Genomic DNA, 21,683 nt, shown 5'->3' on the forward strand with positions numbered 1-21,683 from the left:
AAACTCAGCCAAAGGGGTCCTGGACAAAGGGTTTCCTGTCACAGGAGGGTGTCACCGCCCTCCAGACAGGAGATAGTGGATTGTAGCAGGGAGGTTTGAAAGAAACCAGACACTGCCTGGGGCGCACAAGGCTGCCCCTTGCATAATCCGGCCAAACCGGTTCTGGGGCACTCCAGCCCTCGTGCCAGGGCGGCCTGGATCAAAGGAAGGGGGTGTATCCACCCACTTCCTGGGTCCCACCCATAGGAGGGGACCTAGCAGGTAATCACGCCCCCCAGATTCGAATAAGAGTGGGAGCAGTGCCAATGCACATCAGATTTCCTGGAAGAAACATTAGAAACGAAACTCTGGACCCTTGGACCTCCATCTCAACGTGGAAGCCCGAAGAATCTCCCTTGTGGTCAAGGAGTGACCACCCTGCAGCAGCAGGCACCATCCAGCCCTCGACGTCTACTTAGTTGCAGTTCCCGCCGGAACTCGAGCGACTGAGATCGACGAGATCAAGCTTGCCTGCCTTCCACCAGCCCGATCCACAGTCCCTGCAGAGCTGAGACCCGTGGAGGCGACCGGAAGCGTGGGGCACGCCATCTTGAATTGACCACGAGACGCTGACCGTGCAGCCCACGAGTGACCCTCGAAGCTGTGCACCGGGGTTTGAGAAGCCCCCACCCTGAGCTACTCCTGAGCCGAAGTTCAGCCCTCCACACTCGACGAGTGCTGCGTGGGGCCCTTTGGCTCTATTTGGCTCAACGCGTTGGCCCGGTCACTTGCCAGCTGGCTAGTGGTCCCTGTGCCGACGAACTACCTAAGAAGACTCGTGAATCTGGTTGCTCCAGATCCACACCAGCTCCCCTGAAAAGGAGCCCCGACTCTGACCTTCCTGGTCCGAGTGAGAAGCAATCTTCCGATCCCGCATGGATTGCTCTTACCAAGGCTTGTTTGCTCCAAACTTGAAGCCGACTGCACCGACGGTGAGAGCCTGCGTGGGACAGATCGTGACCTGCTCCTGGACATCGCAGATGCCCCAGAGCCCACGTGACAGCGGAGAGAAGCTCCTCGACGACCACCTGATTGTGCCCGACATTGCCTGGTTCCGTCCTGGTTCCACCCTGGTCACTGCTGAGTGACCCAGACTCTGTCCCCTCTGCTTTCAGGTACTCTACAACTTGAGTCCACCCTTGGACTCCACCGGACACTTCATCTTTAACCCGCCTGCAGCCCTTTCAGCTTCAAGCACCAAGAGCCTGCGTGTCAAAACCCGACGCCACTTCGACCCTGTGCACCCACTTCCTGTGGGTGAGGTAACTTTGCTCCGCCGGTGTTCCCACACTGGTGCACACCTCTAGGGTCTGTGTGTTAAGTTTTGTTCCTCTAGGTTCAGCGGAAGTGTCCTTAAACTTTAACTCTATGACTTTTACGCACCATTGGTTAACATTGGTGCATGCGTGCGCTTTCTGCACATCTCCCGAATCCCGAGGGCCATTCCCGACTTCAGCATTGCTTGTCCTGACTGCTCCCAGCGATTCCCTAGGCCCTAGGCCTAACCACTGTTCGAGTGGCCTCTCTTATACCACTTGTTTAGTATATGGTTTGAGTGGCCACCCGCCCTCATCCATAATTGTGCAACTTGTATGTTTAAACAGTGCTTTTGATTTAACGCTTGTGCCCCTTTATCCATAAAGAATACTGGGGATTGTTTTTAGTAATAAACACATATATTTTTATAATATATACTTGTGTGGTGTCCTTTCATTTGGTATTACAGGATTGTATGTGGTAAAACAGCTCGCTTAACACGACCTCTTAAGTTAAGCCTTTAGGCTGCTTAGTCCATGCTACCCCTAGGATAGCTTGTCTAATAAGGTTGACTTACAACCAGACACCATAAGGGATTGTTTGGTCAGGTAGTAGGTGGTTCCAGAATTGGAAACATCCCCTACCAGGCCAACTTCTCACATATGTGTAATTGCGGACTGCCTTACCTCTGCATGAAGCCACCAGCAACTCGATTAATGTTGTACCAAGCGAGAGATTTGAATAGTTAACTGCATAAGGTATGCAACATTGCTATGTACCCGATCTAAGAAAAATATGAATGTAAGATGCTGATTCGAAAATGTACACTTGTATAAAACAATTAAAAAAATGTTTAAGTTTGAACTGTGTATTGCATTTACCAGGATGCAAAGGGGCGAACTGTGCTGAGACTGTGAGACAATGTGCTCCCAACCCCCATTCTGTTTAAAAGGCTCCCTTGAGCCAGCAAGCTGACGAGCTTTGGAGATGCTCCTGTGTGCCTGTGAGTGCTACTGTGACCTGATAGAAACTTGGCAGCATTTCCAGCAACCCCAGATGATTTTTCTTTGCTCTCTAATACTGCTGCTCTCTACTGAAGACGGGCTCAACCCAGAAACACGTGTCTAGAGATATACAGCAATGTCTGCACCAACTTTGGTGAAAAATTCCAGCTAATTTTTAAGTAAGTTTGAACTGTGTCCTGCATTTACTAGAATGCAAAAGGGCGAACTGTGCCAGGACTGTGAGGCAGTGTGCTCCCAACTCCCATTCTAAATATAGGTTGATTGCTGAAGCTCATGCTGTGGATTCCTTTGGGTTTGGGCAAACAACTGCCACTGCTCAAACAGTCATAAAAGATTTGCAATTCCTGTTCTCAATGCAAGCAGTTCATACCTTTCATTCAGACAGTGGTCCTGCATTTACCACTAAGATGGTCAATAATGCTATGACTGCTGTGGCAGTACGAGTGCTATAGTCACACCCGTTACACCAGAAAAGTATTAACATCTTAGACCACACCGATAGTACGCTTAAAAGGGCCTTGCCTGCTAGAGTATTGAATACAGGATTAATCTGGCTGCATAATCAGTATGTGAGTCAGAGAGCATTGAATGACTTGCTGTTGGACTTGGCCCTTCTGGCAGGTTCACCCCTGAACTTTTTGCCTTTTAATGTTACATCAGTATAGTGATTTCTGGTCTTTGCACACTTTAGCACTGTGGCGCAGTGTAAAGTGCGTGTGTGAGATTGGCCTGCCCTCCCATAGGAATGCATGGGGAATGTGTGTGTCCATGGTAATTCCTGATGCGTGGGGAGAGCAAGGTTGAGTTTGGTATGTGCGAACTTGTGAGGTTGAATGCTGCGCGATGATGTGTGCGGCTTTAATGTGTCTAGTGTGGAAGTGCCACTTCTAGAAGTTGACCTGCCTGTGCAGTAAATGTGAATTGACTGTCTGGCTTGTGATTGGCTGTAGCTGGCTGGTGTGCCTGGCTCCAGAAGTCAGGATGGTCTACCCCGGTGGTGAATAGAGAGATTGACAGCCAGATGGGTGGGAGGAGTGCACCTGGGACCTGAATAGGGCTGGGCTTTCCCTACACAATGCTGGCTCTGCCCCCTGTGGTGCAACTGATGTCCCTGGCCTGTCCTGTGAATAGGGAGAGGGGCTGAGCAAAACAAAGTGCTCAGGAACCAGTTGCATCTGGTTCGCCCCTTGCCTGTACCTTTGGAGACAAAAGGAAAAGGAAAAAGAGGGGTTGTGACCCCATGAAAATGTTCTTGTTTTTCCTGACTTGAATCTACCAGGTGTGTGCTGCTGCTGGGGCCCAGGGGAAGGCTTGCCTCCCTGGGTCTTGCCCAGCCCCTGGATGCCCTGGATACTGGAGGACTCCTTTTGGACCCTTCTGCCTTGCTGGAGTAGTTCCAGGACCTTGAAGAGACTCTGGGGGCTGCCCCAGCACCTTGGGTGTGCTGGCTTTCATTTTCCATGCCCCTAGCTCTCCCTGCACTTTGCCCCCCTCTGGGAGCGCTTTATTTGAGCTTTGCAGCGTCGAGCTGCTCTCTGTCCTGCTCGTGTTTATAGCAGGTGTCTACCCTGCATTATGCCCGTGGTGGTATGGGGTTAATTACGGGTGCCCGCCCCGTTTTTATGTTAGGGTCCAATTTTGGGTGCCCACCCCGCTGATGGTCGCCTCCTGATAGTTATTTTTAAAACCGAGGGTGCCCACCTTTCATTTATCCCCCGCTTAGTCACCGCCGTGTCCTTCGCGCAGCAAACAAGAAGTCAGGCACCGTAGTGCCTGACGAGGGGCAGGACTTACGGTTTTAGAGGGAAGTCCTGCCCGCCACTGCGCTGGGATTGGTCAAAAGTCCCGCGCTGGCCAGAGAAGAAGAAGAGGCCGGCGAGAGCTTTCGCGGGGCTCCCATGTCGAAGAGAGAGCCCTGTGGTGATGGCAGCAAGCCCCGGGTCCCAGGAGGGGGCCTGGGTGAATCCACATGGCGGCGAGGCCGCCGACGGCAGCGCGGGGCTCCCAGGAGCCTAAGGGAGCCCCGCAGAAGAAGCGCTGCCGCGTCTCCAGAAAAAAAGGAAGTTCCCCGCCCGGAGAAGCCGGTGAGTGGGGCCCTGTGTGAAGAGGGGGGCGTCGGAGCACATTGCCGATGCCCGCCCCCAACGCAACGGTACTAGCTTTCTTTGGTGCTCAGTCTCTGTAGGGGTAGAGCGGCCCCGGTTGGCAGCGGGCCGCTCCCCCAAGTTGGGGGCATTTCTTTATAACCCACGAGGCTCCACATGATTTGGGGGCATTTGTATTTCGAGCCCGAGAGGCTCCTACATCCAGGGGGCATTTTGTATTTAGAGCCCGTGAGGGCTCCGGGGGCCATTTTTGTCAGAGGGGGCATCGGGGCACATTGCCGGTGCCCGCCCCTCCTGCTGGTGCTTGTCCCCCTGTCAATCCGCCCTCAATCATTGTTCTTCTGAGCCCACGAGGCTCCCACGTGATTTTAGGGGCACTGTTGCTTCTGTAAGAGCCCAGAGGAGAGCCAGGAGGCACGCTGGTGCCAGGCCCAGTTCCAGCTGCCCAGCACTTAGTCGGCAGCTGCATTGTTTAGGCCCTTGCACAATCTTCGTTGGCTGCCGGCGCAGCCAGCCCAGACATTCTGGACATTGGGCCTGTGAGCCCCTGAGAGGCCAAGTTGGCCTGGGTTCAGTTATGTGATTTTGGCGCAAATGTGATTATTTACCTTGATGTGATTTATGCATAATATGCAATGCTTCTTGCTTATACCCCTAAATGTATTTTTATGCTTAGGAGGTTGTGTTTCCTAGTATAGTTATACTAGTGAGGTTGTGTCCCTGCGTGATATATGCCTAAGGTGGTTAGGGTTGCGTAGTGTCTACCTACCTTGTACCAGTGGTTACTGGTTGCGTTATACAGATGTTATTTGGTGCTACAATTATTCTATGTTCTAAGTGCTAGTTCTACCAAGTGCTTATTGTGGATCATGTGGCCTTTCCCATGTATATAATTCCCTGTAAATTCCACCCGTGCCAGTGGCACAGTGTGAATTGTGTGATTATTATCTAATGTGTTTGTTATAATACAAAGGCTATTTTTATATATAACCTTTTCTGGAATTCCTTTTGTGGGGGGCCTGGGATGTTGTTGCTGGTGGGTGCGTGCGCAAATGCTTTACACATTGCCTCCGGGATAAGCCTGACTACTCGTGCCAAGCTACCAAGGAGGTGAGCAGGGGTTATCTTGGCGGGTGAGTTCCTTGCCTTGACTAGAGTGGTGTTTTTGCCTGGCTTTGGCGCAAGCCATAGCCAACCAGAAATCCCCATTTCTAACACTTGCCTAGAGGAATATTAGGTAGTCACACCCTGTGTAAAATACTATTTGGAGTAACAATGGTTGTGCCTGATCTTGATGTCCCATGAAAGGTGGCAGAGCCCAAATCACCTGATTCAGTGCTTTAATCTCTTACAGAATGGTCAAGTAACTAGAACTAAATTATCTAATGTGAAGTACTGCGGGTCTGCCACTGGAGACAAAAACATTCCTAAAGCTGCTGACGGGTGGCTCTCCAAAGTGGGAGAGCTACAAGGTGCCTCTGGAGTAGATCAGCACATCCTCTCTGTACTCTGCAGAAGCTATACCAAGAGTACAGCCAAGAAATCCTACACCCCATTCAGCAGACTGAAGACCCTGCTTTGTCTCCAACTGATTATAACATGATGCCTGCAGACACAGTCAAGGGTCATTATACATGAGTACTGGAGGCACCTCTCTTAAGCACGGCTGCTGGTATTCGATTATAATCAGGGGCAAACACCCATTACATGTATCATCCTCCCCAGAGACACACCGCCTCACCACAAGCACATCTCCATGCACCAATCCTCTAGGACTCAAGCTCCTCTGTGATTCTATTGCTCTTCACAGAACTTATAACCCGTTGATGGTTGGTTAACCTGCTCCATATAAATATCTTGGCATCTGGCTACAAGATAGGCTAACACATCAACTCCATCAGAATTCATTGAAACCAAGAAGTGTTACCCTAATCTCAGCCTTTCAACTAATACATTCGAAAACTACAACGCCCGACCTTTCAGCCATTACTTACAGCAATAAAAGCCAAGTTTATTCCAACTCTTTGCTATGCTACAGTAGCCTTCCCAGGAAAGTTCGGGCTTTTTTCAACCCCACACAAAATAAGGTTTTTCAGCTTTTGTTCCATCTTACGTGGGGGTGGCCATCTGGAAGAGGTGAAGATCAGAGGCCTCTGTCCAGTGATGTCCCGGTTCTCCATCAACCTTCTGGAGCTGCTGGATATTCGTTTGGCGACAAACTTCCTTCTATCCATCAAGGGAAGGCTGGTACAGGTGATCAATCACCACCACCATGTGGTACTGCAACAAACGGTATGCTTGGGTCTCGGACCCTCTACCAGGAGGCTTTATGCCTCTGCAAATGCCTGGTGCACCACAGAATTTTCCTGGTGGTGAACCACCTGGCAGAACCATTGAATGCCAGAGCAGGTCAGCCATCATTGCCTAGCTGATCATGAATGGCGGTTACACCCAGCAGTGCATGGTCTCTTCCACGAATGATGACAACCTTGGCTCAATCTGTTCACCACTGCCTAAAAGTACTCCTTTGTATTTGAGTTTCCAAGGTGTCTCTCACTCGAAGATAGGTTATGCCTCAAGAGGAACTCAAGACTCCTGTATGCCTTCCGCTGATACGAGTCCTGCCCGGCGTTCTCAAGAAAGTCCGGACCGACCGGAACACAGTCATCCTAGTGGCTCCGGATTAGGCACGTGAAGTATGGTATTCAGCACTTCTGAGCTTAAGCATGTATCTTCCGATGAGGCTGCCCTTTGAGACAGCAGGTCGCTGTCGCAGCAGGAGGGCAGTGGTCTGCATAGAGGCCTTTGCAATCTCCACCTTCATGCATGGAGATTGAGCTGTGACAGTTGAACACCTTCAACCTTCCTCCAGAGTTGGTTGATGTCATCTTGGCAGCCAGGCGTCCCTTAACGAAAACTTTATTTGCCTACCGTTGGGAAAAATGTATGGTTTGGTGTGGCACACAGCAGATTGGCCCCTTCCAGGCCAAGTTCTCTGGTGTTCTTTTGTTTGTTCTGTCTCTTGCCCGGATGGCTTTACTTTGAGCACAGTTGAGTGTTAATTTGTGGACTTTTAAGCCTTCTTACGGTTGCCAGATCAGCTCCAGTTGTTTAAGTCACTTGGTGTGATCGATTTTTTGGGGTATATTTTAGTTTTTTAACCTGCAACACATTTTGCCCATCCTCCCTTTATCATGCTCCAATCGGACGTTAATCTGGTCTAACTTTTCTGACTTGCACTCCGTTTGAGCCGCACATAGTGATCACAAGCATTAATACCTGAACAGGTTGTCCTGAACACTCAGTCCTGATGCAGAAAGTCTGGATAGCATGCAGCAGTAGCACCTTTATAGGCTTCACCTGTCATTTCAAAAGTTGAATTGCATTAGGGCAGAGCTGCACAGTGCCTCCTCTAGTGCACAGATGTACTGCTGAGAAGTTTATTGATCCATTCTGACGGCTGGGGAATGTTCAAAAGCTGAGGAGTCTGCAGCTAGATAGAGTCTCTACCAGACAGAACTTTACCAAAGGTAAGGTACTTGTTCTTCTTGCCTGCTAAAGATGTGCCCTTCTTGGGCAAACCTCATAACCTTGTCAAGTCCTCTGGTGCTGGTAAAAAATTACTAAGCCCTGCTTTTTTCCAACTGCTGCAAAACTTTCTCCGTGTTTCTCCCGCTTCCCTCTTAGGTCTCTTGCCAGAGATGGGTTTTACATGGATCAGTCTGCAACAGTTAGGCAGACTTTGTTAAATTCAACAATACTTCTGCTCTCTTCATCCTTGGAGTAAGCAAAGAGGATGTCAGCCACTTACCCTTGGTCTGAATGGTCTGCTAAGCACAGTTTTACATTACCCAACCAAAGATAAACTCCTCCCAGAAGCGGAGGTGGAACTCTACAGAGAATACTGTACAAGAAAGGTGTCTAGTGTTCCCTTAAGAGGGTCCCAAATAGGAGGACTAGCCCACAAAGGGCAATCTTAGTTTAAAAGATAAAGCAAAATGTTGAAAAATGACAGCCACCAAACTCCTGAAAGAGCAGGCAGGAAAAAAATACACATCAAATATCAGGAGAATAACGAAGCAGAAGATCTAGCTGCAAGGGGCCCAAATGAGGGCAAAAGATTGAGTCAAGGGACCGTGAATGTGTTGCAGTGTGTTTTTTCTCTTGAACTTCTTCCTTGTAAATGACCTGATAGCTAATGAATTCACAGGAAAAACTTACTTCAGCTTAGATTGGGATCCTCTGACAACATAATTTTGACTGACCAAGGTTTTGGAAAGGGTCAGCCTCTTTGTGGAAATCATGCTGTTTTCTTGGGAAATGAAGAAGAAGCCCTAGGTAGACCACTTTTCCTGGCGCTGCATTCCGCTATCATCTGTGGTCGGAAAAGTTTGCAGAATATCCATCTTGACTGCCGCATTTTGGCAGCAGGTTGAGTAGCAGGGCAGCTCTGGCTCTCAACCATGTACTGGGTGGAGTCTCAGAATATGGCAGCTACAAACCCGGCAAATACATTTTTGTTTACAACCTGCGCAGTGCTACTGGTAAGCTTTTAAGTCCCTCTTTGGAATGGATGTAACGGTATGCCTTTCTCCAGAACCTCCTGGCTTATCGGGCTGTCTGCAAACAAAGGAGCATGGACTGAGATTAATCATTGGAAGAATAAACTGCAGTAATCAAGAGTTGAGGTTTAACCTAGAAACGTCCTAGAATCACAAATTTTGTGAACTTAATATTCAGCTTTACCTTGAATCAAGACTGGTGGAGGTGCAGACGAAAGCTGTTTATACATGTTGCTTTAATTTAGATGAATGCAATACAGGGTGGATCTTCCATGTTTGAGACAACTTCAGTTTAAAAATAACAGGAATAACCTGATGCGGTATCATAAATGGACCATTAAATCCTGGTTGAAACTTGACTTGTAAGATGGGTACAGGCAAGAAGAAAACCAAATGTTCTTTGCAGGAATAATAAATGCAGAAACTGATCTTGTTTTAGCGCACACCTTCATCTTCACCTTTGCATGATAAAAACTTGCAGGGACAAACTATTTCCTTTAACTAATTAAAATAATCAGCAACGGCAGGACCTAAAGGATCAATACAAGGAGATGATGTAAAACTCTTGAATGAAATCCTTGCTTACAGAATAAATGGTGATACCTTGAGAACACTCAGCTGATTGTTGCAAGAAAATTCTAAAGTGGGCAAGTATGAGCCCAGTTATCTTGAGTAGCTCTACAGTAGCAACCTAGGTATTGTTCCTGTCTTTGAATTGTTCACTGTATTAGCCCATTCGCTTGAGGATGGTAACCATAAGAAAGCGCTTGCCCAACTCACCGTGCCTTACACAAAGTTCTCTAAACAAGTGTAACATGTTGAGTACCTTCAATATGATAGCATTAGATAATCCATTAATAAAAAAAATTCAAGTCCAAAACATGGGCCATGTCTCCAGCTGCTATTAATGTGAGCACGGGAGAGCAGAGAGACATTTTAAAGAGCTAGCTACAGTAAACATTAGCACACCATATACTGGGGATGGAAGTTCCATTATAAAATTTGTAGAGATGGTACGCCAATGTTCCTAAGCCATTGGTAATGATTAGAAATATCCAAAGCGGTTAGAATGTGTAGATTTATGCTGAACCCGTATTGGACAAGGTCCTAATCTTGCACATTAGAATGAACTGTTGCCTACCAAAAAGATTGTGGAACTAAGTCCAATCTAGTCTTAATTCTACTACGAGCAGAATTTGCTTAATAATGACATCTTTATGACATCCATTTGTAATTACTTTTTAGGAAAAAGGATTGCTTGTTGACTAATAAAGTTCATTTCAATGAGACAGAGCATTGAGATGCTGTTCAAATTCTCTGGAATCTATCTGTTCTCCAGCCGTCTTGACCACGTCTTAAAAAGTATTGGAAAACACCAACCACGCACTAAAAAGGAATCGCATGCTGATCATTGTTAAGTGATGACTTGGGATAGCGACAAGAGGGAACATCTGCTAACAGATTTGTATAACTAGGGTTGTACGAGCGAGTAAAGTCAAAGCTTGCAGAAAAAAATGCCCGTCTAGCTTGAAGGCTGATTTGTCAAATAATGTATATTACAATGATGTGTTTGAATTTCAAATGACTTTTTACAATCAACAAATGTCTTCATACAGTGCATATAGATAAATGTTCATTGTCTTCTTGCCTTGTAACAGAATTGCCCTACGACTCTTTCTGAACAATTTTTCTTCTCTGTGAATTTCCTCAAAGTATCAAGATGACTTAAAATGAGTGCTTTTGTGGACATTTGTTTGAGTTCTGTTGGACCTGACCCTCTCTGCAGGGTTTCCCCCAAACCTTTTTTTCCGGTGGGAACCCTGACCACCTTTCTGAGAGCACCCCTCTCCTGATGCCTGTTTGGACACTTTGGTGCTGACCCAGAGATCTGTTTCCTCAGCAAGCTTCTTGCGGTCAGTCAGCTTGCTATCTGCCAGGTTTTGGTGCAGCTCTGTAACACAGCTATTGAGCATGTGCCCCCTCAGAACTCACAAAATCATTCACTTTGCTGCCTCTATCCCAGCCCTTCAGTGCCTTCCTGGAATAATCTAAGTTCACCCAGGACTGGCTTGGTAGTTTGTTGCTATCCCTGAACCCCTGACTGTATTTCCAAGCTTTTTAAGCTTGATAAATCCCAACAAAATATTCTCACTTGGTATTTTCTTTATTTTTTAAACCACATAATATTGGTATAAATATTATGGGGCATATTACCAAGCAATAGCGATAATTATCGCTATTGCTTGGTTAGAGACAAAATTTTACCGCTGAGCTGCGGCGATTTTTACCGCAGATAAACCTTGGTATTACCAAGGTTTATTGCAAATGCGATAAAAAACGGCCGCAATGCATGAATATCGCTGAAAAGTCAGCGATATTCATGCATTACCGAGCTAATGCTCTTAGCCATGTGACCATCTTCGCTCGCACCGAAGCGGTCGCTCCCCACGCTCCCTGACCCCCAGAACTGGAAGCGCTTCACTCCTCCTCGCAGCTGCAGCCTGGTATCGTAGCGCTTGGTGAAACCACCAACTCGCATTGCTTAAAATCATTTTTGTAGCGCCTGGCATCGTAGCGCTTTGCTGCTGATAATTTATACTGTAATTTGCGGATTGGATTTAAATATTAACTGTTAGACTGCCGCCCGCATCGCCTGCAATAACATTTGTGCCTGATTGTGCCGCTATCACTGCCCGGATCCTAGCGCTATTCCGGCTGTGCCCCTGTCTCGCTTTATATTTGGGCTGCCATTTTGTAGTTGTAACTATTGGCCAGTCTCTTCCCCGCTCCCACCTCCCAGCTGACCCCCCCTCGCCCCTCCCCTTCTACTATCCACATATGATTGATGCCCATACGCGCAGCGGTCACGTGCAGCGGTAGCGCCAAAGGTAAGCCCGTCTACGCCCGTCCGCGCCTGGACCGCGCCCAGCGCCAGACCCCCTGGCCCCCGCGCAGCGCCCTCCACCCACATCGCGTATGACGCCGCCACCCTCCTAGCCCTCAACTCCGGACGCATCCCTCATTGTTGCGTAGCTGCCCCCGGACACACCCACGGACCCTTCGCCTGCCACTCCTGCAAATTTACCAGCATCAAGACCCATACCACTAACCCCAAACGCAGCTCCGACTCTAACCACCTGAAGTGCATCCTGCTGAACACCCGCTCGGTCCACAGACACGCCACCGAACTCTGGGATCTACTCGACACTACATCACCGGACGTCGCCTTCCTTACTGAAACATGGATGAACGCATCATCAGCACCCGACATCGCCGTAGCCATCCCAAACAATTACAAGATTATCCGGAAAGACCGCGCCGTCCAAACGGGAGGAGGTATCGCCATTGTCCATAAGAACACCATCAAAATCACGACCCGCTCCGACGATAACCTTACAACCGCCGAACACCTCCACTTCCAGGTCCACACCGACCCTAGAACCACACTTAGAGGCACCCTTATCTACAGGCCTCCAGGAACCCGTAAACAATTCAGCAAAGACATCACCGACTTCATCAGTCCACATGCCCTCGCATCCGAGAACTACATCCTATTAGGAGACCTCAACTTCCACCTGGACAAGAAAAGCGACTACAACACCACCACCCTTCTTGACAACCTGACCAATCTCGGCCTCAAACAACTTGTTGACACCTCCACCCATGTAGCCGGACACACGCTCGACCCAATATTCACCTCCAGCAAACACATCTCCTTTGACCGCACCACAGCTCTCCACTGGACAGACCACAGCTGTGTTCACTTCAGCTACAAAACAACCTCGACCCACAACCGCCCACAACCTATCCCCCGAAGAAAATGGAACAAAATCACCACCGACCAACTCCTCACATCGCTCAACCAAAACCCACCCGCCCTTTCATCGGACCCAAACCAAGCTGCCATCAAATTCAAACAATGGATCACTCACAGCGCTGACGAACTAGCACCCTTGAAAAACCATCTCACCAATCAAAACAATAAAAAGGCCCCATGGTTCAATGATGACCTTAAGAAATCCAAAAAGCTATGCCGCATGCTTGAGAAGACATGGAGAAAAAACCCAACCTCCGACAACATGACCACCCTCAAGGCAGCCACCCGCAAACACCACCAGCTGATCCGATCCACGAAGAAATCAGCATTCAAGAACCGACTTGACAACAATGCCCATAACAGCAAGGAACTATTCAACATCGTCAAAGAATTCACCAACCCCACTGCAGCCTCAAACGACATCACTCCCTCCCAAGACCTCTGCGATTCGTTATCCTCCTCCTTCTACAACAAAATTGCCGACATACACAACAGCTTCGAAAACAGCTCCAACAGACAACCCTCTCCACCCCCCTCAGAACCTAAACGGACCTCTAACTACCTCAGCGCCTGGAACCCAATGACTACTGAAGACACCATCCGCCTCATGAACTCTATCCACTCTGGATCGCCAACCGACCCATGTCCCCACCACATCTTCAATAAAGCAGACTCCATCATCGCACCCCATCTCCGTGATATCATCAACTGCTCCTTCATCTCTGCCACCTTCCCAGAAAGCAGGAAACATGCCGAAGTCAACGCCCTCCTGAAGAAACCCACAGCAGACCCATCTGAACTTAAAAACTACCGCCCCATATCCCTCCTCCCATTCCCGGCCAAAGTCATCGAGAAAGCCGTCAATAGCCAACTCGCCGCCTTCCTCGAATCCAACAACTCCCTCGATCCCTCACAGTCCGGCTTTCGAGCCAAACACAGCACCGAAACCGCCCTCATCGCAGCAACAGACGACATCCGAACACTACTGGACAACGGAGAAACAGTGGCCCTCATCCTACTCGACCTCTCCGCCGCCTTCGACACAGTATGTCATAGCACACTCATACAACGCCTCAACAACGTCGGAATACAAGGAAAAGCATTGGATTGGATCATCTCGTTCCTCGCCGGAAGAACCCAGAGAGTCCACCTCCCCCCATTCAAATCAGAGGCCACCGAAGTCATCTGTGGTGTACCACAAGGATCATCACTCAGTCCCACCCTCTTTAACGTATACATGAGTCCCCTCGCATCCATCGCGCGCCAACACAACCTCAACATCATCTCCTACGCAGACGACACCCAGCTGATCACTCCCTCACCAAAGACCCAAACACCGCCAAAACCAATCTACACGAAGGAATGAAAGAAGTAGCCGAATGGATGAAGAACAGCCGTTTAAAACTTAACTCGGACAAAACGGAAGTCCTCATCTTAGGATCATCCCCCTCTGCCTGGGACGACTCATGGTGGCCACCGGCCCTGGGTACAGCACCCATACCTACAGATCACGCACGTAACCTGGGCTTCATCCTAGACTCCTCCCTCTCGATGAACAGACAAGTCAACGCCGTCTCATCTTCATGCTTCAACATCCTACGCATGCTCAAAAAAATCTTCTGCTGGATCCCCACCGAAACAAGAAAGACAGTCACCCACGCACTGGTCACCAGCCGATTGGATTATGGAAATACCCTTTACGCCGGGACCACAGCCAAACTACAGAAAAAACTCCAACGCATCCAAAACGCCTCAGCCAGACTCATACTGGACATTCCCCGTCATGCTCACATTTCCGGTCACGTGAAGGATCTCCACTGGCTCCCCGTCAACAAGAGAATAACGTTCCGTCTCCTCACCCACGCACACAAGGCCCTCTACGACCTAGGACCCGAATGCCTCAACACACGACTGTCCTTCTACACACCCACCCGCCAACTACGATCATCCAATCAAGCCCTCGCCGCAATCCCGCGCATCCACAGATCCACCATGGGAGGAAGATCCTTCTCCTACTTAGCGGCCAAAACCTGGAATTCTCTCCCCACTCACCTCCGACTTAATGCACCCACCCTCCCTCAAGCGCCTTGAGACCCTCTGGGTGAGTAGTGCGCTATACAAATTCCTGAACTTGAACTTGAACCTTCCATTGGATAACATGGCTAAGAACTGCTCAGGGCAGGTGTTAGCTTTTGGAGATATTCGCGCTTAGCGCGAATATCTCCAAAAGTTGGTAATAGGAGATAGCGATGTTAGCGACTGTTTCCAGTCGCTAACATCTTGGCACGCCCACTTTGCATGTCATTAGTGATAAATATCACTGACATGCAAAGTGGGGCCCAAGATGATCGCTATCTCCTACTAGCTGTCGCTAACTGGTGTTAGCGACAGCTAGGTAATAGGGAGATAATTTTATCTCCGCTTTCTTGGCTTTTAAAGCCAAAAAAGCGGAGATAAACTCCCTTGATAATATGCCCCTTTGTCTTTTCTCCCCTGAGTATTCCCCTGTTCTATTTGCATGTGTCAGTTAATCAAAAATGAATATATGTGATAAAAAAAAAACATTTATGTTTGTTATGGGGATTTTGTTATACATATTCCTGCTGCTCAGCATAGAATGTATGGTCTGGGGACCACGGTTCGATCCCCGGCTCCGGCGGCAGGTCAGCCCAGCACCATGTGACTCTGGGCAATAGCTCGCTTAATCTTCCCGACGGCCCCCAGCGCCTAGAGACCCTTACGGGTGATTGTGCGCTTTACAAATGTGGACTTTATGATGTAAGAGCCTGTTAGAATGTTCTGTGTGGATGTCTGGCAGTTGGATGAGGGCTGAGTGGCAGGAGGCTGCTCCTGGTGGGGTTTCTCCTTCTTATACTTGAATTACCATCTTACATGAATAAAGGCGCTTCAAGGCACTACATGGACTACGTAGTTTTATTTACAACATTTGTGGTGACATTTTGGAGAACCTACAGCGTGCAGAAAAGAGCCTATCTACAAGAGAACTGAGGAACCTACAAGGAGAAAAGAATTTCAACCTAATGAAAAGAAAAATCAAGGTAACAGAACAGAAATAGAGGACTTACAAGACAAGGTAAAACGCTACAGTTTTTACTCTATTTGGCACTACTAAACCCCACCAGTGACCTCGTAATCGGTCGCCCTTAGAACTAACAGTGCCAGATTAAGTATACATGTTCAAGGTGGAGTCATCTTTACTGGCGTTATGAATAGAGAAGTGTGCCATTGTGTGCTGCCTGCTCGTGTTTGAACTGGAGCTGTGCTGTTACTGAGAGCAGCAGAAAGAAGTGCGATATGGCAGAGAGGAGCTGAGAGGAGAGAGGCCTTCGATTACTGGAGCATAGATCAGCTGATGTAATCTGAGGAACAGCGGTGTCGAGGTGAGAGCCTGCTGCCAGCATGTGTGCTTTCATCGACCTTTATCTGATCTACGATGAGGTGAGGAGCCGGCTCTGAGTGTTTCCCTGCTCTGATTACCCTCGATCATTTTTAGGTGAGGAGTCTAACTTCAGGGTGCATTTTGGTACCTCTTGTTTTTAAATTGAAATTTTAACCGTCCACTACCTGCAACGGTCTCTCCCGCTCGTGGGCTCTGGCGCGAGCCCTGTCTTCATCTCGTGGAGTGTTCTACTGCTTCCATGCTCTGTTGTATGCCCGCGCCTGGAGCCACCCGGTACGCTTTTGATGTACGTGCCATCAGCGTGATGTCATCTCCATCACGGGATCAAGCTGGATGGTGTTGGATATTTTCCCTCAGCAGTGTGTTTGTGATTCATCAAGACTTTATACTTCACATTCTGAGTCAGCATTTGAGAAGATGCACCAGCTGCTTTATCCGAGTCCTGTTTTCCAAGGACTTTCACACTTCGTGTTTTTGGTTTGGAGTAAAGAGTAATTCAACAGCGCCATCTTGTGGCTATTTGGCGTCATTGCTCCTTAACAAGAAAAACAAAGGATCACTAGTCGATGTCTTTGTGAAGTTTGCCAAAATAAACAGGGCGAGTGAGATGTATTTCATATTGGTCCAGGGAGGCCTGAACTGGATACAATGAAAAGCTGTTGTGGTCCATCGTGTAGAGAAGCTGGTGAGATATTTCCTGTTCTCACTACATTCGAGACTGCAGACACTCTTGTTCCTGATGTCTTTCATTTTTGGAAGACATGTAAAAATGAGAAAATATTGTGGGTTTTTTCCTGTTTTTACAGCAGCATATGTTCTTTTGACTTATTGCTAGGGTTTGTCATTTGCTCAATAGTCTATTTGGGGCATTTCACTAATTGTGGTATGTAAGGTATACAGTCGTGTAGATTTGGGAGAAATGATCTAGCATTAAGATGTAAGATGTTGTTGTAGCATTACATGTAGATTATGTTACATGAGATGACTGCTTAGTTCTGTTACCAATAATTTCATGGTTGTATATGAGATGACTGTTTGGTTTTAAGTCACTCAATATTTTTGTTTTTATATATAGTTGTGTATTCTACTGTTCATGAGATGACTAACAAGTTGTTTAAGTCACTCATTGCTTGTATGGTGTATGAGAGTTGACCCATGTAAATCTTACCTTATCGGAGTGCCCCGGTTATGGAACATGGGGAATATCGTTCCCCATTACGTGGTTATTGTGGGAGCTAAGTGCCCCAATTACATAGTTTAGTGGTTTTAGGACCTTAGTGTCCGTGCTTGCTCATAGGTACATGTGTATCCTATTACATGGAGTTTGTTCCATATTCGAGATTTTAGTGGTTTTGGGACCTAAATGTCCCAGTGTTGATCATAGGAACTTGTGTATCCGATTACATGGAGTTTGCTCCATATTCGAGATTTTAGTGGTTTTGGGACCTAAATGTCCCTGTGTTGATCATAGGAACTTATCTATCCTATTACACGGAGTTTGAGGGAGCTTAGTGCTACATTTCTGGATGTTTACCAGACTCTCTATTTGACCTAAGTGATGTGAAGGATGTCACATATGTAAGTTTTGTATTGTCACGCCATGAGTTGGGACCCTTTTTCCTCCTACTGACCTGGCCAGACGGTTTGTTTGGCTTCTAGGGTTGAGTATGTGATGCGTTGGCGTGAGAGTGTGTTGGTTATTTCGTTGTGGGAGTAATGTTTTGTTTAAGGAAGAGAGAAGGTGTTGTGAATGTTATTTGCTGGTTTGTGTGATTTGTTTGAGTGAATGTTAAATTGCTGATCTTATCTGATTTTACATTTATTTTGAAATTGCGTGATCTGACTTGTGATCTGACTTATTCTCCGCAATTTCTATTCCTACATATTGTTCTTCAAATTAAAGAAGGGAGATGTGTTATACTTATTCCTGCTGCTCAGCGTAGAATGTATGAAGTAAGAGCCTGTTAGAATGTTCTGTGTGGATGTCTGGCAGTTGGATGAGGGCTGAGTGGCAGGAGGCTGTTCCTGGTGGGGTTTCTCCTTCTTATACTTGAATTACCATCTTACATGAATAAAGGAGCTTCAAGAAACTACATGGACTACGTAGTTTTATTTACAACAGATTTATTAAGCTCTCGTTCTCCGAAAAGTCTCTTGGTGCTATTGGAGATAGGGGAACCGTCCTGAAGCATGCTCTTACAGTAGGCTTGGGTGACCAGCCAAGTTTTCAGTTTTTTCCTGAAACTGATGTTCTCGGACGTTAGTCTGATATCAATCGGTAGAGAATTCCAGAGTTTTGGGGTGAGTACAGAGAAACGAGAACCACCCATTCTCTTATGCTTAAATCTAGGGATAGTCCAAATGTTCATAGAGGCTGATCTGAGATTCCGTTTGGGAAGGTACAGTGAAATCTTTGTGGAGATAATTTTAGAGCCCGTCTCGTGGAGTGCGTTGAAAATCATGCAGCCTGTCTGCATGGGTCATAGGAAGCCAGTGAAGCTGCTTCATTAGTGGCTTAGCATGACAGTGTCTCGGTTGCTGAACAACTAATCTGGCCGCCTGATTTTGAATCAGCTGCAATCTATGGGTTTGATTGGCAAGGAGACTCAAATAGATCGCTTTGGCATAATCCAGCCTGGACATGATCAAGGCCAGCATGATCACCATGCTTGACTCCCTAGTGAAAAATCTCCTGATTTTCTTGAAAGTCCTTAGATGGTAAGCGCACGAGGAAGTGACCAGACTGATCTGTTCATGCATGGATAAGTTGGCATTGATTTTGATCCCCAGACTTTTGACCGCGTTCTTAGGGATAGGTAGGGTGCTCAATGCAGCTGGCCAGTGCCCTGGTGTCCAATGATGGAGTCTGTTATCAGAAATGACTATTTCTGTTTTGTCAGAGTTTAATTTAAGATGGTTGTGGCTCACCCAGTCTTTAATAAAAAGCACGTTATTTTCGAAGAAGGCCTTAGATCCATCCGTCTTGTCAATCGCGAATATCAATCTCATTTCATCTGCATAGTTATATACCTTTACTCCCCTGCTTTGGAATGAATGAATCAGAGGGCAGATATAAATGTTGAACATGTGGGAGGAGAGGGATGAGCCCTGAGGTACACCATAGATGGTATAGACCCTGGCTAAATTAAAGGATGCTAGCCCAACAGACTGGGTGCGATTCCTTAGAATGAAATCGCTGCCGTTCTATCCGCTATTATGATGTGATGCACGGTATCGCATGCAGCGGACAGGTGGAATAATACCAATGCCTGTGTGCACCCCCTGTCTGCTCCCTCCTTCAGGTCATGCACTTTAGCTTATGGTATTATGTTCTACAACGTGATAATCAAGTTTTGCTTGCATATATTCACAATATTTGATTTTGACTGTTTGGTCTTCTATTATTTGTAATCCATTTCTGATAATTTGGCAGAGGGTTGATAACTATGTGTCTTGTTTACTGTTATTGCTCAAAAGAACACAGTCTTGCAGAATGAAAATTAGTGAAAGGGCATCACGCCATTCTCTGTTGTTGAATTGTTTACTTTGAGAGTTTAACAGTGAAATAATGTTATAAAAGCTGAACAAGTGAAAGAAAGATTATAGAAGAGGTCTTTGGTGACAACAGACATGCCATTCAGAATCATATCTCCTGGAAGGGAGGCACTTAACGTTCGCTCGCTAACTAATGAGTGCCACTGGTTTTATCCAAACATAAGCCCTATTGTTCATACAGGTATGCAAATGTGCACTAGCTGTGAAACTTGAAATATGTTTGCTTTTTTGCTGTGATAGAATTAGCGTAGAGCATAGGCGTAGAAGAATGAGGGTAGAATTGCTATAAATGTGTAACAGCAATCCTGTTGGAATCGTTCATCTAACTAAAATGTTGCTGTTGCCATTTTATTTGTCTTCGTTGTAGTTACAGTTCAATTAGTGTGTAATTTAAAATAAATCTTTAAAATGTATCGCTCGTGTTCTACTGTTCATGATTAGGAGGCTTGGGGTATCACTAACTATACCTGTAATGTCCCATTGAATTGATCCTTAGCTCATGCAAACATTTCTCAGCGGCTTGTGGGATGGTTGTAGTACAACTGTTTTTCTAATTCGGACTGGCACATTGACTTAGTCCTTATTGCCATAGGGTCTAGAAAACTAAACTCTGGGTTTCTAGAAAACCTATCATTTGGTGTCCCATGTGAAGCACAATGTTTCTAAATCCTGGAATAGTTTTTGATAACGCACTCAAGACTAAGGGCCCGATGTAGGTAATCCCAGATTACCGATTCTTAAATACCGAATCATACTGATTCGGTATTTAAGAACTGGCAATCGGGATGTAGGTAATATTACCGAATTAATTACCGAATCTGTATGATTCGGTAATTAATGAATCGGTATTTACCGATTCGGTAATTGCCATTGATTCCTATGGGCCTTGCGGCCCATAGGAATCAATGTCAATTACCGAATTGGTAAATACCGATTCGGTAATTGGGGGAAACATTGAAGGGTGGCAGTGTGTCACTTTGACACCCTGTTGCACCCCTCAATTGTGCATGGGTGCACATGTTGCAGACATACATGCCCTTAGGGCATGTATGTCTGCAACATGGCACTGTTTAAAAAGCAAAAAAAATGCTTTTTAAAGGGTTTTCATAATTTACCACCAACTTCTAGTTGGTGGTAAATTAAGAATTCTTAAACCCCTGTAGCACTGATTACAGTGCTACCTACATGTCAAAATACTGATTCGGTAATTATACCGATTCGGTATTTTACCGATTCGGTAAAATTACCGAATCTGTATTTTAACATGCCCCTACATCCCAAACTCCAAATACCGGTCGGTAACGGCCGAAATCGGCTGTTACGACCGGTATTTGCCTTCCTACATCTGGCCCTAAGTATTACAATTAGGGGAGAAGTCCATTGTAATGTGGGTACCTCCTTCTGCTCAGTTTTGTTCTTCCTGTTTGCTGTAAGTTTGTCGGATGCTTTGCTTGTAAAAGGTTGCTATCAATTTCGATTTCTGTCTTGAATCTCATGTTTGTTAAATCTGTTAATTGAAAATGGTGCAAGCTCCTATTTCATTAGGTGCAAACCTCAGGGCGCTAACCACAGAACATCTCCTTGCTAGGAGTGTCCAGATCTGGGCTTGAGGTACAATTTGTTGAAACACACATGCTGCATATCCTTTTGAAATATTTTATTCATGGGTAGATTGTGATGCTGTACACGCCAATTCAGGGTACTTTCATATATAAATACATGCAACAATACCACTTAATTATTTATCCTATTGTGACCTAGAGGTTCCTTTAGGATATCAAGAACACCAGGACTGGTTTGGTGATCAGCTACCATATGTTGTGCAGAACATTAGAATGGGTCCACTGAGTAATGATAGGCTACCTGGTCTGTATTGGATGGCTATACGCCATATCCTGGAGT

The sequence above is a fragment of the Lissotriton helveticus genome, chromosome 6 (genome assembly GCF_964261635.1).
Source record: "Lissotriton helveticus chromosome 6, aLisHel1.1, whole genome shotgun sequence".
Taxonomy (NCBI): domain Eukaryota; kingdom Metazoa; phylum Chordata; class Amphibia; order Caudata; family Salamandridae; genus Lissotriton; species Lissotriton helveticus.